The sequence below is a fragment of the Pimephales promelas genome, chromosome 25 (assembly GCF_988280905.1).
Source record: "Pimephales promelas chromosome 25, fPimPro1.hap1.1, whole genome shotgun sequence".
In the NCBI taxonomy this organism is placed as follows: Eukaryota; Metazoa; Chordata; class Actinopteri; order Cypriniformes; family Leuciscidae; genus Pimephales; species Pimephales promelas.
Window position 1 is genome coordinate 7553913 of NC_142793.1, and position 24288 is coordinate 7578200.

At 37.3% G+C, this 24288-nt stretch overlaps 1 pseudogene; it reads left to right on the forward strand.

Moving 5' to 3' along the window:
* Positions 1-9569: 9569 nt before the first annotated feature.
* LOC148965023 (immunoglobulin lambda constant 7 pseudogene) lies at positions 9570-11113 on the forward strand (annotated as a pseudogene).
* The last annotated feature ends 13175 nt before the right edge of the window (positions 11114-24288 follow it).

Consider the following 24288-nt stretch of genomic DNA (forward strand, 5'->3'; position numbering starts at 1 on the left):
GCAAATGAAGCATATTTGCATTTAATGAAGAAGAAAAAAAAGAAAGAAAGAAAGAAAAGAAAATCATTAATAAAACATGATCAGTTTGATTGACAGGATCATATATTACACCTAAAACATGATGATCATATTAAAACACTGACTCATTCTCTTCATAAACACAAGATTGATGTAGATTGTAATGATATAGTGTTATTAGTGTTTGTGCTGTGGTCAGTGTGTGTGTGATTGTGTTGTATGTATCAGTGCAGTCACTGTGACGTCTGACTGACAGAGGTTTTTGTACGACTCTTTATCACTGTGTGAACACATACTGACTTGTAATGTGTAAACTCTGACAGTAATAATCTCCTGTATCTTCAGTCTGGACTCCACTGATGCTCAGAGTAAAATCACTGCCACGGTTAGATATGCCACTGAATCTAGATGGAGTGTTTGAAACTCTTTGGTTTACAGAATGAATCAGGAGTTTAGGAGCTTCTCCAGGTTTCTGTGAGTACCAGGACAAACATGTATTTGAACCAGAACAGCCATGGCTCACTACTGTGTTTGTTTTGCAGTTTATCGAGACTGATTCATCAATTGTAACCGTTTTTACAGAAGGAGTCTGAGTCACAGTCACCTGTCCACTGAAACCTGTGAGAAAAAGCAGCATTGTTAATAATATTATAATCATTTATTGTGTAAATTTCTTATTTATTTATTTTTTACCTTGAATAAACAGTGCAATGGTCCAGATGAAGATGCAGATGTTGTTCATAGTTGTAGTTTAGTCTTGTGTGATGATGAAGAGTGTGTGTGTTCTGCTCTCAGTCATGAAGTGTTAAACTCACAGCACTATAAACACTCTCAGAGCACTGAAGCATGTGCTGACAATGCAAAGTGACTCTCTCTATTTAAATCATAATCTTGAAGACTGTAGATCAGTCACAAACACATTTTACAAAAACGTCCTCGTTGGAAAATGCCAAGCTATTATACCAACGCATTCTCACCCCAAGGCGTCACCTTTGACCATGCTTCAATATTTGACGTTTTAGGCGCCCTTTAGCGTCACTTACATGACGCGATCCTACGGCGTCATCTAACTGACGCTAAAGGAAAGCGTCAGTTAGAGGACGCGGTTAGGTTTAGGTATGGGGTGGGGGTAGGGTACACGCGATCCTAGGGCGTCATCTAACTGACGCTAAAGGGCGCCTAAAGCGTCAGATATTGAAGCATGTCCAAATGCTTCCCAAGGCGTCAGTTAAGTGACGCCTTGGGGGTGAGAATGGGCTGATTATACACACATTTGAGTCTATTGACAGAATCATACAGTAGCTATATTATTTATCCAGTCATTATTAATATTTAAATCGCACTTATTTAACAACTGTCGTGGAACTATTCAGATGGGGTTCAGATGTTTTGGGAAGAAGGAGGCAAGAAGCGGCGAATAATCAACATTTTTAGATAAAAGCATAAGCCAGCAGCCCCTCACGGACGAATGCTAGGAATAAAATAAAATTTGGTCAATTTTAGACTCAGTAGAAATAATTTAACCACTGTGGCTTCAAAGTTATATGTTAATGCCATGATCTTTTCACAAAAGAATTATTGCCTTACCATTTGGACGCAGGGACTACATTACAGTCAATAGAAAGACTCTATAAGCAGGCTTTGAAAAAATTGGATAAAAGGTCTAATTTATATCACCTTTGTACAATTTTAACTAAATATGGGAAAATATGATTAAATTTGGGGATATTTTTCTTGCGAATAAAATTTTGCATGGTTTGGCCCCACCTCCACTTAAAGCCACAATATGTAATTTTTCTGCTTTAAAAATATCAAAAATAACTGTATCTATGTTATATATTTCTATTTCTATTCTATTCCTATTAGTTTGTTCGTTTATTTATTTATATAGCACCTTACAGACTGCTACCGCAGTTCCAAAGTGCTGTACATTGTCATAAAAAAGTCACACAAACATGAAGACAAAATAAAATAAAAGAAACACAAAAACATCCACGTACTAAAATGCCAAAGAATACAGATACGACTTTAAGCGGTCCTTAAAAACATTTAGATCTGCGGAGGATCTAATATCCAACGGCAGATTATTCCACAGTCTAGGACCGGCGACAGAGAAAGCACGATCACCTTTCGTTTTGAGACGTGCACAGGGAACAGTTAAAAGGAACTTGTTTGCTTATCTTAATCTTACACCTACCCCATAGGGCTTATTAAGCTCAGCCAGGTATTCTGGTGCCATTCCATGAAGCGATTTAAAAACGTATATCAAAATTTTATACTGTACTCTAAAATGTATTGGTAGCCAGCCTAAAAAAGATAAGAAGGGAGTAACATGGTCTGTTTTCCTACCATTCATCAACAACCTGGCGGCAGCATTTTCAAGACGTGAAAATATATAGGCATGAACAACTTTTTCCAGGTTGCTGGCTGAAAGTATTGGTTTCAGCTTGGCTATTGCTCTCAAGTAAAAAAAGCAATTTCGAACCACTGTTCTTATCTGTCGATCGAAAGTAATGGATGAGTCGAAAATAACTCCCAAGTTCTTGTACTTGTTCCTTTGGGTACCCCTTCCATGGGCCTAAGTGGTCAAGTAAAGTTTGGCTACTAGCAGTGCGGCCAAGAATAATAATTTCAGTCTTGGTTTCATTTAATTGAACAAGATTTGTAGCCATCCACTGCTTTACTTGCTTTAGATGTGTACTTACATTAACTTCCTTGCGGAACCCGGCGAAACCGCCAAACACAAAGGGGAACACTGGACTACCACAAATAAAGCAAAGAAAATGACGAAGAAAAAAAAAGTAGTACGTATTTTTATTAGGGATGTCCCGATCCGATACTCAGGATCGGTATCGGCTCCGATCCAGCCATTTTTGCGAGATCGGGTATCGAAATCCGATATTGTGCGTATACTATTATGTTATTGTTAAGCCCCACAGAAGGCACAAACACATTCTAAAGTACCATAACGTTTTCGTGCACTCTATTATAAGTGTTCTGAAGCCATTATGTGTGTAAGAAATTAATATTTAAGTCATTAAATTCAGGATCACGTAAACTTTTCCCTCTCGCGGCTGTCAGTCATTCTCCATTCAGCACTCAAACAGCGCGTCGCGTTCGGTTACAGTCAATGATGAAACGATCTTCAAGATGATTCAATGTTAATACTATTATACTTTATCTGTAGATAAAGGTCTATGTTTTCGCATAAAACAACATTATCTTGCTGGACTTTATTGCTGTAACGTTAACTTAATCGTGTTACTTTCTACCAGGTGTCGGACGCTGTCGGTTAGATCACAACACTAGAGTCACTCAGCACTATTGTTCTTCATGGGCACAATAACTGAAATGTAAAACTGTTTAAAGAAAAGGTACAATAAACTACTGTATAGATAGATACTGTTTAATACACTGTCCATCAATATGTATTTCCTTTGTGCTTTGAATTTTTCAAAGCGGACTCGACGCGCAGCATGCATAGCTAGCTAGCTTTAAGTACTGAAGTACCTGTATTTTCTTATATATATATATATATATATATATATATATATATATATATAGTAGTGTTTGAATAAAGGGTGGCAGTCTTTCATAATCAACTGTTGTTGTGGACTATATACTGGAGGTATATTTTCAAGGGGCTAATTGAGGAAATTGCTAAATTTTTTATTAGTTTAAAAATAAAAGAAAAATATCGGATTGGTATCGGTATCGGCCGATACTCAGAATTTTGGTATCGGATCGGATTTGAAAAAACGGTATCGTTTCATCCCTAATTTTTATGTGTGTAAATCACGTGCCCGCTCACGAGCGCTCACTTTTAACAGACACACTGACCCCGGTGCTGCTCGCGCATAAAGCGCTCCCCGTTCACAGTAACCGTGTCGTCTCATTCAAATCAGCCAACTGTTGCTGTCAGCGAGCCGCGCACATTGAATACTCATATGAGTCAGGCTGCGAATGTACGTGCCCGCTTCAGCGCGCTCATGCTTACTAAATAAACGCCTCACCTCCGGCGCCGCGCACTCGCTACATTCCCTTTAGCCTTTAGCACATAGTGGATGCTAACGCAAACCCAGTCAAACGTTTGACTGCAGTATCTTATGCGCTTTATAATCCGGTGCGCTCTATATATGAAACATGTTCTAAAATAGGTCATTCATTGAAGGGGCGTAATATAAATATTTATATTCGTCTGTATTGTTGTTATGGACCACGATTACGCTTTGCCTGCACGTTCTGCTGCTACAGCCAGCTCATTAGCTAAAGCTCAAACGTACGGGTGAAAAATATGACCCGAGAAGGGTTTGGGACAGGAGAAGCATGACACAGGTAAACATTGGGGTTGCATTTAAAGCTTCTTGACAAGCTAAATCTACAGAGAGATGCCGTATATATTTTGTGAAACGATGATGTCATGTCATGAGCTGAGCTTGTTGTCATTGACAGCGACAACAACTCCCGTGAGCCCACGCTCTTTCCCGACGTCATCAAAGTACGTCTTTTGTTATTATTTTAAACGAGTGACCCCTGGTGGCCAAAAATCGCATACTGTACGTTTAATGAGTTTATTAGACAAAATCATAGGCCTGACCAAAGTCATTTTAGGCAAGTCATGCCACTCAGCCTTTTCCCTCTGCGCGCCGGAGTTATGTTTGGGACTTCATCATGACTACGTTTGCGTGTGTATTCGCAGCCTTTTGTTTTATGCACATGTAAGTTGTAATAGTTTATTATGTGTAACGTTATGCCTTTCTATATCTGATTTATCTCATATTGTCACAGTGTCTGGTTGTGTTCCCTTGTTTGTCACTAGAGGTCTTCGTGTTTAAGGTGTCCTTCACTATTGACTTCATTTCCCAGCATTCTGTCTGTCACTGTCACTCATCAGTTCATTGCACTCAGCTGTTTCCCGTCATCATTGTTCCCAGCTGTTCATTGTTAGTCTTGTTAGATCTGTGTATTTATTCCCTGTCTGTGTTAGTATGTGTACGGATTCGTTGTTCGATGGCACCACTTCTTTGGTCTGTTTCCTAGTTGGTTTGTGTTTAGTTTTCATGTTTGGTTTGATTATTTGGATTTTGACTGGACTATGATTTTGGATTGCCCTTTATAATAAACATCTGCAAATTGGATCTTCTGTCCCCTGTGTGTCATGACACATATTGAATGAATTTTGTGAAGAATTGAAGCGTGATCTTTGGCTCAAACGGCAATGCACGACTAATAATTACTATTGGGAGTGTCATATTACATAACATTATAAAGACAACAATATTGTAATGAAACGTGGTGAATAATTTGGGTTTAGTTGCCCTGTCTCGTTGTTCCAGAAAGAGCGCGTGCACACCATTCAGTCATTCTGAATGTCACATAACGTGGTTCAAGTTCACTTGTGTATTCACGTCATTTTTTGAAGATATTATTTGTAAAAATATGTTCATTTGGTATATATCTGACTAATCTCATATCGGTTGTGTTTCTTTGATTTAAATAACGAAAGTGCTCATCGGTTATTCATTCAGTCCGCGCTGCTCAAGCAGAAATGCACTACTAATAATAACAATGATTAATTTGTGACTGTCATCTTAGATAACATCAGAACACTATTTTATTAAATGGTTGTGAATTCATTGTGTTTGGTTGCTGTTTTCAGTGCGCGTCCACAACACATTCTGACAAGCACACGTCTGAGGCGGCGTTGGTGACACGTTCTATGAGTCGTTATATTTGATTATTAAATAATTAATTTAATTTAATTATCTATAATATTGAAACATTTTACAATCCTACTAGTCCTTTATTTAGATTAAAAACCATTCTCTTTAATTTGGTGAGGAACATAGCGTTTTGAGCAGTAGCAGAGACCCTGTCCAGCTTTTGGCCGTACGCCACCCACTGCAGCAGACGCATAATTGATTGTTAATTTAAATGACGATCAATCATGGGAATTTGTGAAAATGGACATCCCTTCAGTTTTATATTTGACATTTCCAGGTCTGGTAATCTTACTGTGACCTTTCTCAGACCAAGGGGGATTATAAGAGCTGCTGCTAATGTTTACATTTTTTTATACAAGTAGTTTACCAGATAGATTATTAAATATAGACTTAATATATTAAGGCTAAGCCTACCCATATGGATTTTTATTAACATTTACTTTATCTTGCTAAATGTTTGCAAGAGGTGAGCCAGTGCATGAATATTTATGTATTTAAATTTTCTATGCATAATTTATTTTGTTAAACTACATAAATGCCATTCTGTACCATATCCCAACTGTTACAATAAAACATCATTTGAGCAATATAACATGCATTTTTATTCAGTATATAAGCAATTGTTACGTTCCAATATGTTACGGTCGGACGGACACCACCCTGAACATAGAGGAGAGACGCACACAGGCCAGCTCGTGTCAAAAATAGGGGTATGTTTATTTAGTAGGTCGGTCAACAAGTGTCGGATAGCTTCACGAAACACAGACAGATTAGTTACAAAGGCGGAGCGCTTCTGATTCCCGGGGTGGACTGCAAAAGCTCCTACGACAGACAGCACGGCAGTGCATCGACTCAGGCTCTCGTTCTCAGGCTCTGTGTGCCCTCAGGTGTGGGTCCGGAAAGCGATTGTAGCTCGAGTATGCGGCTGCTGCTCAGGTGTAGCTCATCTATAATTAAGAGCAAGAGAAACTCAGATGTGTAGAAACACACAGCGGGCTGGGGAACGTAACAGCAATATTTTGCTTTTTATGTTAAGACACTATTGATACAGTGAGAAATGTACAATCTCAGGAAAATAGCCGCTTATCAGTTAATCGTTAATCGATCGATAGGGTTAATGAATTAATCGATAATTTGCATCCCTAGTAACAATGTTTTTGTACTTCGTTACTTGACACGTCTGGTTTAAACTAATCAATGACAGTTCCTAATTGATTATGTTTTTACTAGTAATATTGTTTAATTAGTTTAGATGTGAACCTTTCCTCTCCTCCTTCTTCTAGACGTATCCAAGTCCGGGCGTGAGGTGCCAGTGCAGCGAATGGGCAACAGTTTCTCTAAGACCCTCCAGCAGAAGCGACTGGTTCAAATCTCATCCCTGGTTAGATTACTCGCACTCGAAAGATGCCGTTACTGTTTTGCTTGTGGCCATTTTTCCTCCCCGATGCTCCAAGGACAGTTTTCACCTCATTCGAGGGTTATCGTAACTGGAAAAAGCCTACAATGAAAGACAGTGGTTTCTGTTCTCAGGCCAGATCTGAAGGCCATGTAAAGGCAATGTTCGTATGGACAGAAAACAAGAAAACTATGGATAAAAATACTTCAATGTTTGGACTAATGGATGAGCAAAAGAAGAAGCAGGAGGCTGAAAATCAATACTATATTAAAATGTTTTCCACAACAGTGTGTTTCATGGAAGCTTTCTAGAGTTTGAAGGGGCAGAACACCAGGATGCTGCCGCCTGAAGTGACAAGATTATCTTCTTCCTTGAGTACCATGGGCTGGAGCACAAGAAAAACCTTGTAGGCCAGGGCTACGATGGCGTAGCAGTGATGTGCGGGGACATGCAGGTGTTCAAGCTGAAATTAAAGAAGAAGCCAAACATGCCACAGTAGTGCACACTGCTTGAACTTAGTTATAGTAGACGCTGTAAAAAGTATGGCAGATGCAGGAAACTTCTGCTCATTATTGGAACGACTGCATGTATTCATGTCTGGGTCTTATGGACATAACAAATGGCTGGAAGTGCAGCGGGAGATGTTTGATGGTGCACAAGGGAACTCCAGCAGCAAGTGACACACGTTGGGCCTGTAGGCACATAGCATGTTGCAATGTTATGGACAGGTTTCCTGCAATAGTACAGATGCTTGAAGAGATCGCACCTGAGAACCATACACAAAGAGCTGTCGAAGCAAGAGGGATATTGGCTCAAATTGATCTGAATTTTGCTGGATCTCTTGTTCTGTTCAGAAAAGGTCCTGAGTGACTCCTGAGGAGGAGACGATGCTTGAACCCATTTCGGAGGCTATCAAAGATCGCAGTCTTGGTTTTAGTGCTTCTGCATCCTAATGCTGATGCTGAGAGGGTATATTCGATGGTTGGTTTGAACAAAACCTCAACAACAAAACAGCTTGTCTCAATCATGACCCTGAATTTGCTGGACTTGAGCCGAACTGTTTCAAATGGGAGCCAACGCCAGATAAAGAAGTCCAAAAAAGTCAACAAACACTTTCAATAAATAGTCTCTCTCACTCTCTCTCTCTCTCTCTCTCTCACACACACACACACACACACAAGATACACAAAATGAACACACGGATCCATGAACTGTGACAATTTTAGCATAGAGAAAATCGTATATTCTACATTTACCTTTAAAGTCTTTAGAAAGTTTGAACTAAACATTGATATTGTGTAGTGTGTGATCCTCCATCAGCAGCTGCAGTTTCTCTCAGCTGTATCAGTGCAGTCACTGTGACGTCTGACTGACAGAGGTTTTTGTACGACTCTTTATCACTGTGTGAACACATACTGACTGTTGATTACATGATAACTCTGACAGTAATAATCTCCTGTATCTTCAGTCTGGACTCCACTGATGCTCAGAGTAAAATCACTGCCAGATCCACTGCCACTGAATCTAGATGGAGTTCCAGTATTAAGGGTTGATGTCACATATATCAGGAGTTTAGGAGCTTCTCCAGGTTTCTGCTGATACCAGGCTAAGTAATGAACACTCCACAGATACACATCACTGCTGGTTTTACAGTTTATTCTGACTTGTTCTCCTGGTTGAACTGCTGATATTGATGGACTCTGAGTTACAGTGATCTGTCCTCTACACTCTGGAAGAAAACACACACAAATGATTAATATTTATTTCACATTTTAAGAGAATTTATAATTATTATAAAAACTGTATCACACAAACCTTGAATAAACAGTGCAATGGTCCAGATGAAGATGCCGATGTTGTTCATAGTTGTAGTTTAGTCTTGTGTGATGATGAAGAGTGTGTGTGTTCTGCTCTCAGTCATGAAGTGTTAAACTCACAGCACTATAAACACTCTCAGAGCACTGAAGCATGTGCTGACAATGCAAAGAAGTGGGCAGGATTTACAACAGCTTGTGCTGACAACACACTCATATACACTCTTGATAGAAGATTTTACTCTCAAAATAATATTAGTCAACCATTTATTATTTATTAATTGTGAAATATGTTTTTGAGAATCATGAATGTAGATCATTTTAAACATATTTGTCAAACTCAGAAATCTCTTTATGAGTACAGTCATCGGCTACACCTTTAAAAGCATGATAACAACGAGAAATCAAGAACTAAATAAATAAGTTTTACTATATTTAGAGTAATACGAAAATAGTCCATTATGGTCTTTGGAATCAATGTTGATCTGGGAAATATTTGTCTATTTTCCACATTTTCCACATGAAGTTCATCAGGTCTTATAATCAGTTCATATGAGACTTCATTAAACAATGTGGATCTGAAATATTCATAATAATTCATTTATGTCAACATCATCCATGATCAAAGACGTCAAGGGTCACCTCAGAGGTCACAGCTCATCACATATATTTCTTTAAACAGTGTTATATCAGAAAGCATTTAGTCAAATCTGAATGAGTGAGTGTTGAGAAGAGCTGAGGATCTTCTAATATCAGTGTGTTGAAGTGTTGTTTCTCTCTCTCTGCTGGAGTGTGTGTTCACTCGAGTGGAATAGAGGTTTTTGTACGAGTGTTTCATTAGATTGGATCACTGTGGTGGACATTCGGTGGAGGAACTAAACTGGTGATCAGTAAGTCTGTCCATTTAATCACCTAATAAAAATATAATTTAGATTTCAGAAAGTGTTTTACAGTTGTTAACAATAAATGGTTATTTTGATGATTAGATGTTGTGGTAAAACTTTACTTCAAGCCTTAATGTACGATACATTATAAAGGTTTTCATAATGTATGTTATAATGCGTTATATATTTTGTTAAATAATTGCAACCACATTTAAAATGTATTATAATATTTTAAATTTCCTTGTTTCATCTGAAATTGGTTGTTTGTCATGAGTGTGAAAATGAATAGATAATATTATAATGTGTTAAAGCCTTGGTTACAAGTATTGATGAGATCATACATGCATTATAATGATTAAAACAATATTTAATTAATGCATTAAAAATACCTTTATAATGCAATATGTATAAAGGCTTTAATTAAAGTGTAACTGATATTTTTGTATAATTATTTAATCTAAAACAATGATATTATTATCAGAATAGCATTATTCCTTTAAAAAATCAATACAATTCTAAGCATATCTCTATACTGTGTCTCACTATGAGTTTATTCAGTTTATTACAGGTTTGTTTCTCCTTCATTTATTTCTACACTGAGTTCATATTTAGTTCATCTTTTATTGTAGAAATCATACATGTAAAAAGAGATTTGACATCAGAATGTAAATGTTGCTCCTTTCTGTAGTTCAGTCAATGATACTGAATCTCTTTTGCTCATGTTGTGCTTATAATTCAGTGCTTTATAATACAAACACAGACGTTGTTTTCTAGTTCTTATAAGTTATATACATTTCTTTTTATGTGAGCTTGAGTCAAACTTTTACATTGAGTTTTTTATTTGATGAATATCTCACTTGAGTACAAACTAACTTTATAAACTAACAGTCTGTGTATTCCGATGTTTAGTTTGATTGATGCGGTGTGTGTGTGTGTGTGTGTGTGTGTGTGTCTCCTGCAGCTGGTCCCACAGTGAAGCCCTCAGTGTCTCTGCTGCCGCCCTCTTCTCTGCAGATCTCTGGAGACTCAGCCGCACTGCTCTGCCTGCTCAGCTCTTACTCTCCACAGGGGGCGCTGGTGAGCTGGACACTGGACGGGTCAGAGGTCACCGAGGGGGTTCTGACCAGCGCAGAGAGCCAGCAGGACGGCCGCTACAGCCGCAGTAGCGTCCTGACCCTCAGCAAAGCACGCTGGGAAGAGGGAGAGCTGTACGTCTGCAGAGTAACACATGATGGAGCTCCTCATGAGGTCTCGTTCCACAAGAGCTCTGAGTGCTGATGTTTCTCTCCTGAAGATGAGCCGTATCTGAGTGTCCTGTGTCAGGCAGGATTCACATGAGTCTAGTGCTGCAGCTGGAGTGCTTTACAACTCAATACTCAAACAGTGTGTGTGTGTGTGTGTTTGCTGCAACATTCAATAAAGCTTCTCAACAAGTTCACTTTGTGTCTGACAACATCATTCAACTAACAGATGAAGATGCAGGAGCTTTTCAGAAGGTTGATGTGGCAGTAAATGTCAAATAAAGCTCTTGGGGTTTGAACATGGTCTCTGGAGACAGAGCTGCTCTATTCTGAGAGATCACAATCACTCCACCCTGACAATGCAAATGGGCTTTCAGTCTCACTCTCTGATTGGTCACATCATCTGGACTGGAACACTTTCACTTCTGCTGCACATTTACATCTAAAGAAGGTTGTGATACTTAAAATGTAAAATATAATAAAAATAATTCAGAAACCATGATCACAACTCAAGAATCAGCCGTTGTGACAGTATTTGTGTAATAATGTAAACATTTCTAATAAATATGGAGTTCAGTCATGAAACTCTAGATCAGGTTCTCCAGCTGGACACATTTTGGACGTCTCTCTAATCTGACAAACATTTCAGGTGTTGCAGTCTCTCTATATTCAAATGTCAGAAGAGAAAATATATGTAGGCTACTAAATATTTATTAGATTAATTATATGAAATAGTCTAAAATGGCTGGATTGTCTGAGAGGAAAAGTAATTATTAAGGCGTATAATTCTTTGACGTGTTGACTCCAAGATGTCTTTGTTAACATTATGATAGCGTTGAGGAAGAAGTTTTTTTTTTGTAAAGGTGTAATTCACTATGAATACCACAATGAAATGTTAATGCAATATCAGTAAAGATATTTGTCAAATATACAAAAATTATTTTAAATGACTGGTATTTTTAAATATTATTTTTCTTAAGGTGTAAGCCTATGTGTAGCTCATTGTAGCTATGCTTTAAATATTGTAGCCGAAGTCTAGTAAATTTGTGTTGCCTGTAATGTGTAATAAAAAGTCAGCACAAGATTACAGTTGCAAAAACAGAACAGTTTATTGAAAATAAGCAACAATACAAAGAAAGTGTCACAGTCTGCGTCTCCAGCACTACACTTCCCAAGATCCTCTTGTCTCCTCTCCTGAACTCACTCCCTCATTAGCCACCTGTTCCTCGTTTTGTTCACCTGTTTTCACCCCATTTAGCTTAATTCCTCTGTGTATTTAGTTCAGTTCAGTTCCATTCAGTCTTGGTCGGTCGATGTTGCATGTTACCTTGTGTTGCTCCTACCTGTATTCTTGTGATATATATTGATAGTAAAAGTTCTCTTCGTTGTAATCTGGACTCTGTCTGCTCTTCTGCCTGCACCACACCGTGACAGAAAGTAACAATAATAATGTCAATACAACACAAAGAAATGAAATTTAAACACAAAGAACAGAAAATTATTGAGAAATAGGCTATTAAAAATAAAAAATACAACAACAAAAAATGCTATTTATAGGCTATATGCAATGCAAATATTTTAATTTAACTTTAGTTTTAACATGAACATTATTTGTTTAGGTCGAAATAGAAAGTTTAATATTAACATTTATTGAAATTATTTTTGAACAATTGAAGTTTTCTAATTAAAATGAACATTTCTTTGTTTAATATAGAGTAATTAAGAAGCAGGCTTTGGAAAACCTTCTGGCATTAGTGCTGCGACTGCGGGCGGTTGTGGAGAGGATTTCATGGACTTTCAGCGACAATTTCCACTGCAACGACATTGTCGTTTTGAATGTTCACTTTTAATAAGGAAGTCCTCCTCCACGTCCTGTCCATCCTCTACAAGTTTAGAAAAGAGTGATGTGTGCTGTGGCAGTGGCTTTGGACATGGACGTTTTTTGCAGCATGTTGCATTTTTGGCAACGGTGAAATTTGTTTTTGGGAAAAACTCAAAATGTGCAATTCCCTCAGTTGCGGGACACAGCGACCTCGGCCGGTTAATGACGCCGGACACAGCTGTTACCGGTTGCTCTGTTTCTTTGTGAGGAGTTATGTCACCCAGCCCAGGCCATGATGGGATTTCTTGGATTTCGGTTTCTTTCGTTGTTGTAATAAACAGTTCTCCATCGAATTCCCTTGTGGTCAAAGAGGTGAACTGGTCGCATTTTCCGTAGCAAATCAGTCCAATTTGATCATCCCAGAGCTGTAGCTTTATCCTGCGGTGAGGTCCTCCACCTGAGCGCTCTGAGTTTCCAGCTGTTCCAGCAGTTTTTAAGTATAATTTAAAATAATATAATTTATTTAAGAACTTACATGTTGCTTTTGGGACATTTTTTATCCTCCTCCACGGTCCGTTTAGATTTATTTGGAGGGTCTCTGTAGTCAAACTGCAGGTCGTTGACCACCGTCAGGCTTGTTCTTCTTCCACATATTATGTCCAAGCCCTCACCTGAACGACCTAAAAGGAAGACATGATGAAATTAGACATAAATATAGACTTCTGTTTGTAGGAAAATAAAACAATCTTAGAAAGTTGATTAAATACTTACTTGGTTATTTTGTAATTCCAGTCAATTTAACTGACGATTTACAGTTTTGCGCTCGGATGAAAAGATCTCTTTTTTCAATGCAAAAAACGGCAACTTGGTGGTAGTTGTCAATCTGCAATATCTGTTTTTTAAATGCTGATTATATAATTATGGACACGTTGTGTAAGTATCCGGTTACACACGTGTCGTCCTCGTCCAGTTTGATTCTCTTGGATGCGGATGCCATGATGAGCTGTCAGTAGGAGAATGTGATGCAAGGTTGATTTTACACACTTTTATAACCTACGCCCATCAGAAGTCAGACAAGGCTAGACAATGATAGATATCAAGTCAAAAGGGTTGAATTAAAGGACAAGCAGTCTTGCCAAAATGAAACATGTTACTAGGCTATTCATAGATGCCACCTACGTCACTCCAAACCGAACGCCGCCATATTTACGCCCGATCTCGCCCGGTACGGCCGCCCAAACTGCCCATTTGACTGAGACGGAGAGACAGAGATATCTGGAGAAAATTTGTATTTTAGCCTCTGATCCTTATTTCTTACCCCCAGTTTTATTTTATCCATTATTATCTGCCCCAGATAATACACATTTTACACATTTTAGATGTCTTCCCTATCTGTATTATTTTTTTTTGTCTTGGAGAGTCTCTACCATAGTAAATTGATAAGTTGAATCATCATTAAAAAGACACAATGTTCAGTTTTGGTCCAATACTATTGAACCATGTGTTTTTTTTTTTTTTTAGCTGTTTTGCCTCATTTTAACATAGTATGTTTTAATTTGAATAGAGTCTGTTCTCTGTTGTCTGATGAATGACCGTAACTGTTGATCATGGATTTTATCATGTGGAACAAAAACTATTGTTGAAATCAGACAATATCCAAGTCTTGCTGTATTTTCTGGAATGGTGAGTTCGATATTTTGTACAGGGAATATAACGTTTTCTAATTTTGAAAATAGGGGTTTGATAGTGTTTAAGTGAAATTAAGTACATACATGTGTGTTTTAGATTGAAACAGTTTCTTCTTTTGTAAACTTGTGTTTAAAAGCAGAGGCGGACAGAGTAAAAGTACAGATGCCCCTTGCTAAATGTTACTCAAGTGTAAGTAAAAGTGTGACCGGTGCAGGCCGGGGTGGACTCGGATGACCGGTCGGCCCTTCTGACCAGACACCACCGTGAGGAGCCGACGCCACAGGTGCGCGACAGAAAGACGACAGAGGCGGAGATCATTTCAAAGGAGTAACAATCTTTATTGAACACAATATAGTAATGAGCACGAAGTTGATGTACTTCAGTGTCTTCTCTAGGTCTTCTTCAGTTATAGCTAGTTTCTGACCGAACGTCACCACTTCGACCCACGCCGACTCCACCAACGATACGGCTTCCTTTGGGACTCAGACGGTAAGTACAGAGGTAAAGATTCGATATGTTCGACTGATCTCGCCGCCCAAACTGCCCATTTGAATGAGAGAGAGACATTTCTTATTTTAGGCTCCAATCCTTATTTGTTCCCCCAGTTTTCTTTTGTCCATTATTATCTGTCCCAGACTTGCCCTCCATGACATATATATATATATATCAGTCCCTCCAGAAAAACGCGATTATGCGATCGCTGAATTCAATGCAAAATCAGCCAAAGTCCGCATATTTGTGCGGGGGCCGCATTTTTTCAAATACGCCGCACTCATAAATTGCCGATTTCCTTGCAAAATATGCGGGGTTTGCATAATTTCATAATCCTCGCATTTTCGTTGCAAAAAAAGTCACGTGTATTTTAGTAGAAAGTTGAAAAATGTTCCGTTTGCTTCACACAAGAGCAGCCATTTCCCCGTTTCCATGGGAACGTTATGAAGTGACGCAATTACGCGACGCCTGACAGACTCACGGAGGCGATCGTCATCTCACAAATCGAACTCGTATAACTGTCTCACACGTTCTACCGTCACATCGTTACTTAATAAACAACATAAGATAAAAGAAGTAGCATCAAACAGAAATTACCCGCACACATGGGGTGTTCGAGGCGCACATATAACACTGCAGACAGTTCAACAGGAGCGCGCAGCTCTTAAAGGGGCCACACCTTATTTACACTCGTTACAGTCTGAAATAAAACAAGATGAGAAATGAAATATTCCCAGCACTTTCTATGATGTAGTATGCTTGCTTATCAAAGGAAGTAATAAGAAATGACTCTTACATTAGCCGAGTGAGAACAGGATGTTGGGGGAATCACTGAAAAAGAGAAATCTTTTTCATCAAACCTCAATTTTTGCAAGTTCTCTCAATTTTTGCAAATTCCTGCAATTTCATCGCATAAAATTGCATTAATATCCCGCATATTCGGTTGTTAAGTCTGACGTCACGCGTGACGTTTAGCCTCTTCCGGGTCCAAGCGCTCCGCTCGTCCATATCTTAACGTTACAACCCATAACGTTAGAGTAAGCCCTTTTCTTAAAGGACTGGCTTCGCTTCAGCGCCAGTGGGTGTTAGGGATAAAGGAAAGAATTGTAACTTACCTTATCAACTGCAGCCATTTTCTCTTTTCTTTCTCGTCACAGTGAAAGCGGTAGAATGACAGTTGAATGTCACTTGTTTTTTTTTTTTAACTCCGATCTATTTAAACAACATGGGACACAGCACTGCGGCATGTTAAAACTCGGGCAAAAGCGGTAAGCAGATAGAGAGGACCCAGCATTTGGACCCGGAAACAGTATTATCAGAGTGTGATTACGTCACGACTTAACAACCGAATTCCATCGCAGTTTTAAAGAAAACGGGCCGAGTAAGCTAATCAATCAATTTTTGCCCGCAACAATCACAAAAAAACTCCGCGTTTTTCTGGAAGGACTGAATACTATTATGGTAAATGTTATATATAAATCGCAAATTTTTTCACAAATTTTTGGAAATTACCACCACAAAATCAGTCATTTTGATCGCAAAAATCACAAAAAAAAATCGTGAAATCCTGGAGGGACTGCTATATATATAATGTACATAACTGCTCCATACAGTGGCGATCGCTTGAAGGCTTTCGAGAGTCCCGATGCTGTGGCTGGATGGGTAAAACACGGAAAAGTGCGGCACCTGGCCACCAAGGATTGATATTGAATCATGGGAAATGTAGGTATTAGAAATAAGACAAAAAATTTAGATATATGTTTTTGGCGGTAGTTTGCTCTGATTAGGTAGCGAGTTGTTAGCTAGCTAAGTGGCTAACAGCTGATAGCTTTCCAATCTCTTTTTTCATCTATTAGATGTTTCTCTCTGTCCACGCACACACACACACACACACACACACACACACACACACACACACACACACACACACACACACACACACACACACACACACACACACACACACACACACACACACACACACACACACACACTAAGATTGTTTAATATTTTTAAAAGAAGTCTCTTCTGCCCACCAAGCCTTCATTTCTTTGATCCAAGAAAAACTGTAATATTGTGACTATATTATTATTATTATTTTAACAACTATTTTCTATTTGAATATATTTTAAGATGCAATTTAAATAAATAATAAAGTGAAATGCTTTATTGTGTGTGATTTGCATGTTATTTATTTTAAGACATGTAAGCTGAAGCTAAACTAAGTTAAAATGGTTGGTTCAACTGATTTAATTGTCTTATTTTATATATATAAATGAGCTTAAATTTTAAGTTAACAGAACTAAGATTTATTTTGATCTCACATGGCCTGCACTGTGTTGGATTTACTTAAAAGATATGTGCACATTTTTTGATACAAAAATGGTGCATATATATTTTAAGTAAATCCAACTCATCATTTTTTAGAGTGTGGACAATATGAAACTAAAACGACATAAGCTTAATTTAAAATGTCTTAGGAACTACTGGATATTTAGAGGTGGATAAACGTAATTGAAAGGTGGATAAACGCACTTTGGAGGTGCAAACGCAATTCCCGAATATTGGGAGGTGGGTAAATGGCATTTACGTGCATTTAGCCTCCACTACATCCCTGGGTATGACATCACAGTACTGATTCGAAAATATACAGTGATCAACTAGAAGCAGCACTATACAGAGTACAGACGATTGGTGTATGACATCACAGTACTGATTCGAAAGCATACAGCAGACAGTGATCGACAGCACTGTACAGAGTACAGACGATTGGTGTATGCAGAGGTGTAGTTGAAGAGGTGGGTAAACTATAAATTCTGGTGGACCGACCAAGACATGGTCACCAGGTAAGGTGGGCCACTGCCTACCGGTGTATGTGTGTCTCCTGATGACATTGCTATATAGGGAGGGCTCGACATTAAGCCTTTTCATATGCTAAGTAAATCTGCCTTTCACTTGTCCGAGTAAAAAAGTTGCTTGTTCAGATTTTTTAAAAATTTGACTTATTCTTAAAAAATATTCTCATCATTGATATATCAGCTTTGATATTTAAATCACCATATTGTAATTTCTGCACCTTTAAAGGGCACCCCCCTCCCCCAATATTATTAAATGTATGCTTCATATTTCATTTTAAATTCCTAAATTTGATCAATAAATTCAATTATTTCTAATAATAAGACACCATAGGGCTGTTACTCTAGGGGTTGATCAAATTAAATCATTTACACTGAAAAATTACAATTGCATGAAATAATGTTATGAAATTGATTTTAATTTACATATAAGAAAGAATGATGCTACTTTTAAACATTTAACACTAAACCGCCAGTAGGTGGTGGCAGGCGACCGTCTTAATGAGTAAAAAAGTTCGCCTTAGGTTTAACAACCTATACTAAATTAACTAAATTAAAGAAACTAAATTAACGACATAAGCTTAATTTAAAATGTCTTAGGAACTAGGATATTTAGAGGTGGATAAACGCAATTGAAAGGTGGATAAACGCACTTTGGAGGTGGGTAAACGCAATTCCCGAATATTGGGAGGTGCGTAAACGGCATTTGCGCATTTAGCCTTCACTACATCCCTGGGTGTATGACATCACAGTACTGATTCGAAAGCATGCAGTGTACTTTGATCACCTTGACGAAGCACTGGGGAGACCGGGGGCAATTGTAACAGGGGGCAATTGTACCACACTCAATTCCTCCAATCAGAAACAAGCTAGAGTGATGACACTTAATCTGTACATGCCCAATAGGATTCTCTCTCTATCTGTGGAAAAGAAGCGTGACATTTTCAACTTTAGCAGAAGTTATTAACGACAAACTGATTTTGAGGTGTGAAAGTTATTTTTTGGATGTACAGTATTTTTCTTCTGCTGTCTAAAGTTTAGATGTCTGTCAATTTAAACTTGTATACATTTTATCCCTAGGTTATTGATTAAAAACGAACATAAACAGCACTGTAACACTGTGTTACTGTTACAGTTGCCCCCGAGCCACAAGGCCCATTGTAATAAGCTTGTTTGTGTGTGTTGACATACTTTTCTGTTAAAAAAATGAACATATTTCACTAAATTCTATTGTAAAACTTCATTTTAAAAGGGTGTATTAAAATAAATGTTTGTTCCAGTATTAACAAATCATCAATTAGCATTTTTTATATAAAATAATGTGTGTTTTATATGTGCTTGACAAAGTGGGAATATTATATAAACTCTTAAAATTAACAGCAGTAAAGTGATTACTTTGAGGTAGGCTTTTATTTGAGATAAAGTGGGTTAATAGGAGTTATTTCTCAGTGTTACAATTGCCCCCACACTGCATTTAATTGAATATTTTAGTCTTGTTCTTATAAGTAAAAATATATAAATTGTATTATTAATTAGTGCACATATATATGTTTCTTGTATCAAAAGATGACTAGTCTATCTCAAGTAGTTTGTGAGTTATTAAGGAAAATGTAAAATACGTTACAATTGCCCCGGGTCTCCCCTACAGACGATTGGTTTATGACATCACAGTCCTGATTCGAAAGCATACAGTATGATCTTGAAGCAGCACTGTACAGAGTACAGACGATTGGTGTATGACATCACAGTACTGATTCAAAAGCAAACAGTATGATCTTGAAGCAGCACTGTACAGAGTACAGACGATTGGTGTATGACATCACAGTACTGATTCAAAAGCAAACAGTATGATCTTGAAGCAGCACTGTACAGAGTACATACGATTGGTGTATGACATCACAGTACTGATTCAAAAGCAAACAGTATGATCTTGAAGCAGCACTGTACAGAGTACAGACGATTGGTGTATGACATCACAGTACTGATTCAAAAGCAAACAGTATGATCTTGAAGCAGCACTGTACAGAGTACATACGATTGGTGTATGACATCACAGTACTGATTCAAAAGCAAACAGTATGATCTTGAAGCAGCACTGTACAGAGTACAGACGATTGGTGTATGACATCACAGTACTGATTCGAAAGCAAACAGTATGATCTTGAAGCAGCACTGTACAGAGTACAGACGATTGGTGTATGACATCACAGTACTGTTTCGAAAGCATGTATGATCTTGAAGCAGCCGAACAACCAATACTTATGAAAGTAATTGGATCAAACATAAAAAAAATAAAGTATTCCTAACTTTTCAACGTTTACTTAACATATGTGTGTAACAAAAAAATATAAGCTACTAGGTGCACTTAAATGTATGCATAAATAAAATAATAAAAAAACATAATGCATGTCAACTACTACAATAATTGCATCAAAATTAAGTAAATCGATTATATCAGTTTAAGTAACTGTATGAGCCACGTGATATAGGCTATGCAATTTCCCGTGATGCCTATCCAGACAAAAAAAATATGAAACACATGTGAAGACGTTGAGAAGCGGTAAGCTTAATTTTTGTACTTAGGCCTACACATGATCATTTATTGCATTTTTGGTCAAGAAATTTACTTTTAACTGAATTTCAGAATTGCTACAAATTTTGCATCAACAATTAGAAACGTTTCTTACGAATGCAAACATTTGTAGTCTACATGTTAACGAATGAAATAAGTGTTTTGCACGCGAGTAGCTATATATTGTGTTTTTTCAAAATATATGACCATGATGTTGGCTCGTATATGCATTAATGGTGTGTTTACACCGAACGCGAATTTAATTGCGATAGCAGAGTACATTCATAGTCAATGCAAAGACGCGAAGACGCATCATTCGCGCCGGGCGTCGCGAATTGGGTGACTCGTTTGCCGCGAACGTCTTTCTCAGTAGAAAATTTTGAACTTGAGCGGGCTGCAGAAGATTCAAGCGTCTAACTAGACTTGACGTGTTTGACGCGTTCGGTGTGACCAATTCGGACTGCGCTCTCTCTCCCCCACGGATAGATTATAGGCCTACTTTATTAGCGAGTTGTTTTTGGATAAAACTAATGTACTTTGCATACTTACAAATTCCCATGTTCTCTATCTCTATTGTCTATAGGCCTACATGGATCGCGGGAACGGGGGCCTTGGGCGCGGGTTAGCCTACTTTTGGTAACGTTAACATACAAATATTAATTTCGAAAGCACATTGCCTACAGCTCCGTGTGTGCACGATTTATCATTAAATAATGGCAATCTTGATTCTAGCACAATATTATTCCTAAATGACAGCATTAATTCAGTAAATTAAACCTTCAAAATTATTATCAAAATAAGTAAATACCCTTTAAACAAAACTTTAGCTTCAAATAAAGATTGTAGATCTTTACTGTTTTCCAGTAGTTACTGCTAAAATGTTTTTGAAGAGATTCGTTCATAACCTCTGGAGGAAAGTCATTAATTAACTTCTGTTTTGTTTAAATTAATAGATATTATTTAATAGACTATTTTTTTATATTTATAGGTATTTAATAATGGACTAATTTGTTGCATTTAATTGTTTTTTTTTTATTGGTTTTTGAAAAAAATAATATATATATATATATATATATATATATAATTATATATATAGACACACACACACACACACACACACACACACACACACACACACACACACACACACACACACACACACACACACACACACACTAAGATTGTTTAATATTTTTAAAAGAAGTCTCTTCTGCCCACCAAGCCTTCATTTCTTTGATCCAAGAAAAACTGTAATATTGTGACTATATTATTATTATTATTTTAACAACTATTTTCTATTTGAATATATTTTAAGATGCAATTTAAATAAATAATAAAGTGAAATGCTTTATTGTGTGTGATTTGCATGTTATTTATTTTAAGACATGTAAGCTGAAGATCTAAACTAAGTTAAAATGGTTGGTTCAACTGATTTAATTGTCTTATTTTATATATATAAATGAGCTTAAATTTTAAGTTAACAGAACTAAGATTTATTTTGATCTCACATGGCCTGCACTGTGTTGGATTTACTTAAAAGATATGTGCACATTTTTTGATACAAAAATGGTGCATATATATTTTAAGTAAATCCAACTCATCATTTTTTAGAGTGTGGACAATATGAAACTAAAACGACATAAGCTTAATTTAAAATTTCTTAGGAACTACTGGATATTTAGAGGTGGATAAACGTAATTGAAAGGTGGATAAACGCACTTTGGAGGTGCAAACGCAATTCCCGAATATTGGGAGGTGGGTAAATGGCATTTACGTGCATTTAGCCTCCACTACATCCCTGGGTATGACATCACAGTACTGATTCGAAAATATACAGTGATCAACTAGAAGCAGCACTATACAGAGTACAGACGATTGGTGTATGACATCACAGTACTGATTCGAAAGCATACAGCAGACAGTGATCGACAGCACTGTACAGAGTACAGACGATTGGTGTATGCAGAGGTGTAGTTGAAGAGGTGGGTAAACTATAAATTCTGGTGGACCGACCAAGACATGGTCACCAGGTAAGGTGGGCCACTGCCTACCGGTGTATGTGTGTCTCCTGATGACATTGCTATATAGGGAGGGCTCGACATTAAGCCTTTTCATATGCTAAGTAAATCTGCCTTTCACTTGTCCGAGTAAAAAAGTTGCTTGTTCAGATTTTTTAAAAATTTGACTTATTCTTAAAAAATATTCTCATCATTGATATATCAGCTTTGATATTTAAATCACCATATTGTAATTTCTGCACCTTTAAAGGGCACCCCCCTCCCCCAATATTATTAAATGTATGCTTCATATTTCATTTTAAATTCCTAAATTTGATCAATAAATTCAATTATTTCTAATAATAAGACACCATAGGGCTGTTACTCTAGGGGTTGATCAAATTAAATCATTTACACTGAAAAATTACAATTGCATGAAATAATGTTATGAAATTGATTTTAATTTACATATAAGAAAGAATGATGCTACTTTTAAACATTTAACACTAAACCGCCAGTAGGTGGTGGCAGGCGACCGTCTTAATGAGTGAAAAAGTTCGCCTTAGGTTTAACAACCTATACTAAATTAACTAAATTAAAGAAACTAAATTAACGACATAAGCTTAATTTAAAATGTCTTAGGAACTAGGATATTTAGAGGTGGATAAACGCAATTGAAAGGTGGATAAACGCACTTTGGAGGTGGGTAAACGCAATTCCCGAATATTGGGAGGTGCGTAAACGGCATTTGCGCATTTAGCCTTCACTACATCCCTGGGTGTATGACATCACAGTACTGATTCGAAAGCATGCAGTGTACTTTGATCACCTTGACGAAGCACTGGGGAGACCGGGGGCAATTGTAACTAACAGGGGGCAATTGTACCACACTCAATTCCTCCAATCAGAAACAAGCTAGAGTGATGACACTTAATCTGTACATGCCCAATAGGATTCTCTCTCTATCTGTGGAAAAGAAGCGTGACATTTTCAACTTTAGCAGAAGTTATTAACGACAAACTGATTTTGAGGTGTGAAAGTTATTTTTTGGATGTACAGTATTTTTCTTCTGCTGTCTAAAGTTTAGATGTCTGTCAATTTAAACTTGTATACATTTTATCCCTAGGTTATTGATTAAAAACGAACATAAACAACACTGTAACACTGTGTTACAGTTGCCCCCGAGCCACAAGGCCCATTGTAATAAGCTTGTTTGTGTGTGTTGACATACTTTTCTGTTAAAAAAATGAACATATTTCACTAAATTCTATTGTAAAACTTCATTTTAAAAGGGTGTATTAAAATAAATGTTTGTTCCAGTATTAACAAATCATCAATTAGCATTTTTTATATAAAATAATGTGTGTTTTATATGTGCTTGACAAAGTGGGAATATTATATAAACTCTTAAAATTAACAGCAGTAAAGTGATTACTTTGAGGTAGGCTTTTATTTGAGATAAAGTGGGTTAATAGGAGTTATTTCTCAGTGTTACAATTGCCCCCACACTGCATTTAATTGAATATTTTAGTCTTGTTCTTATAAGTAAAAATATATAAATTGTATTATTAATTAGTGCACATATATATGTTTCTTGTATCAAAAGATGACTAGTCTATCTCAAGTAGTTTGTGAGTTATTAAGGAAAATGTAAAATACGTTACAATTGCCCCGGGTCTCCCCTACAGACGATTGGTTTATGACATCACAGTCCTGATTCGAAAGCATACAGTATGATCTTGAAGCAGCACTGTACAGAGTACAGACGATTGGTGTATGACATCA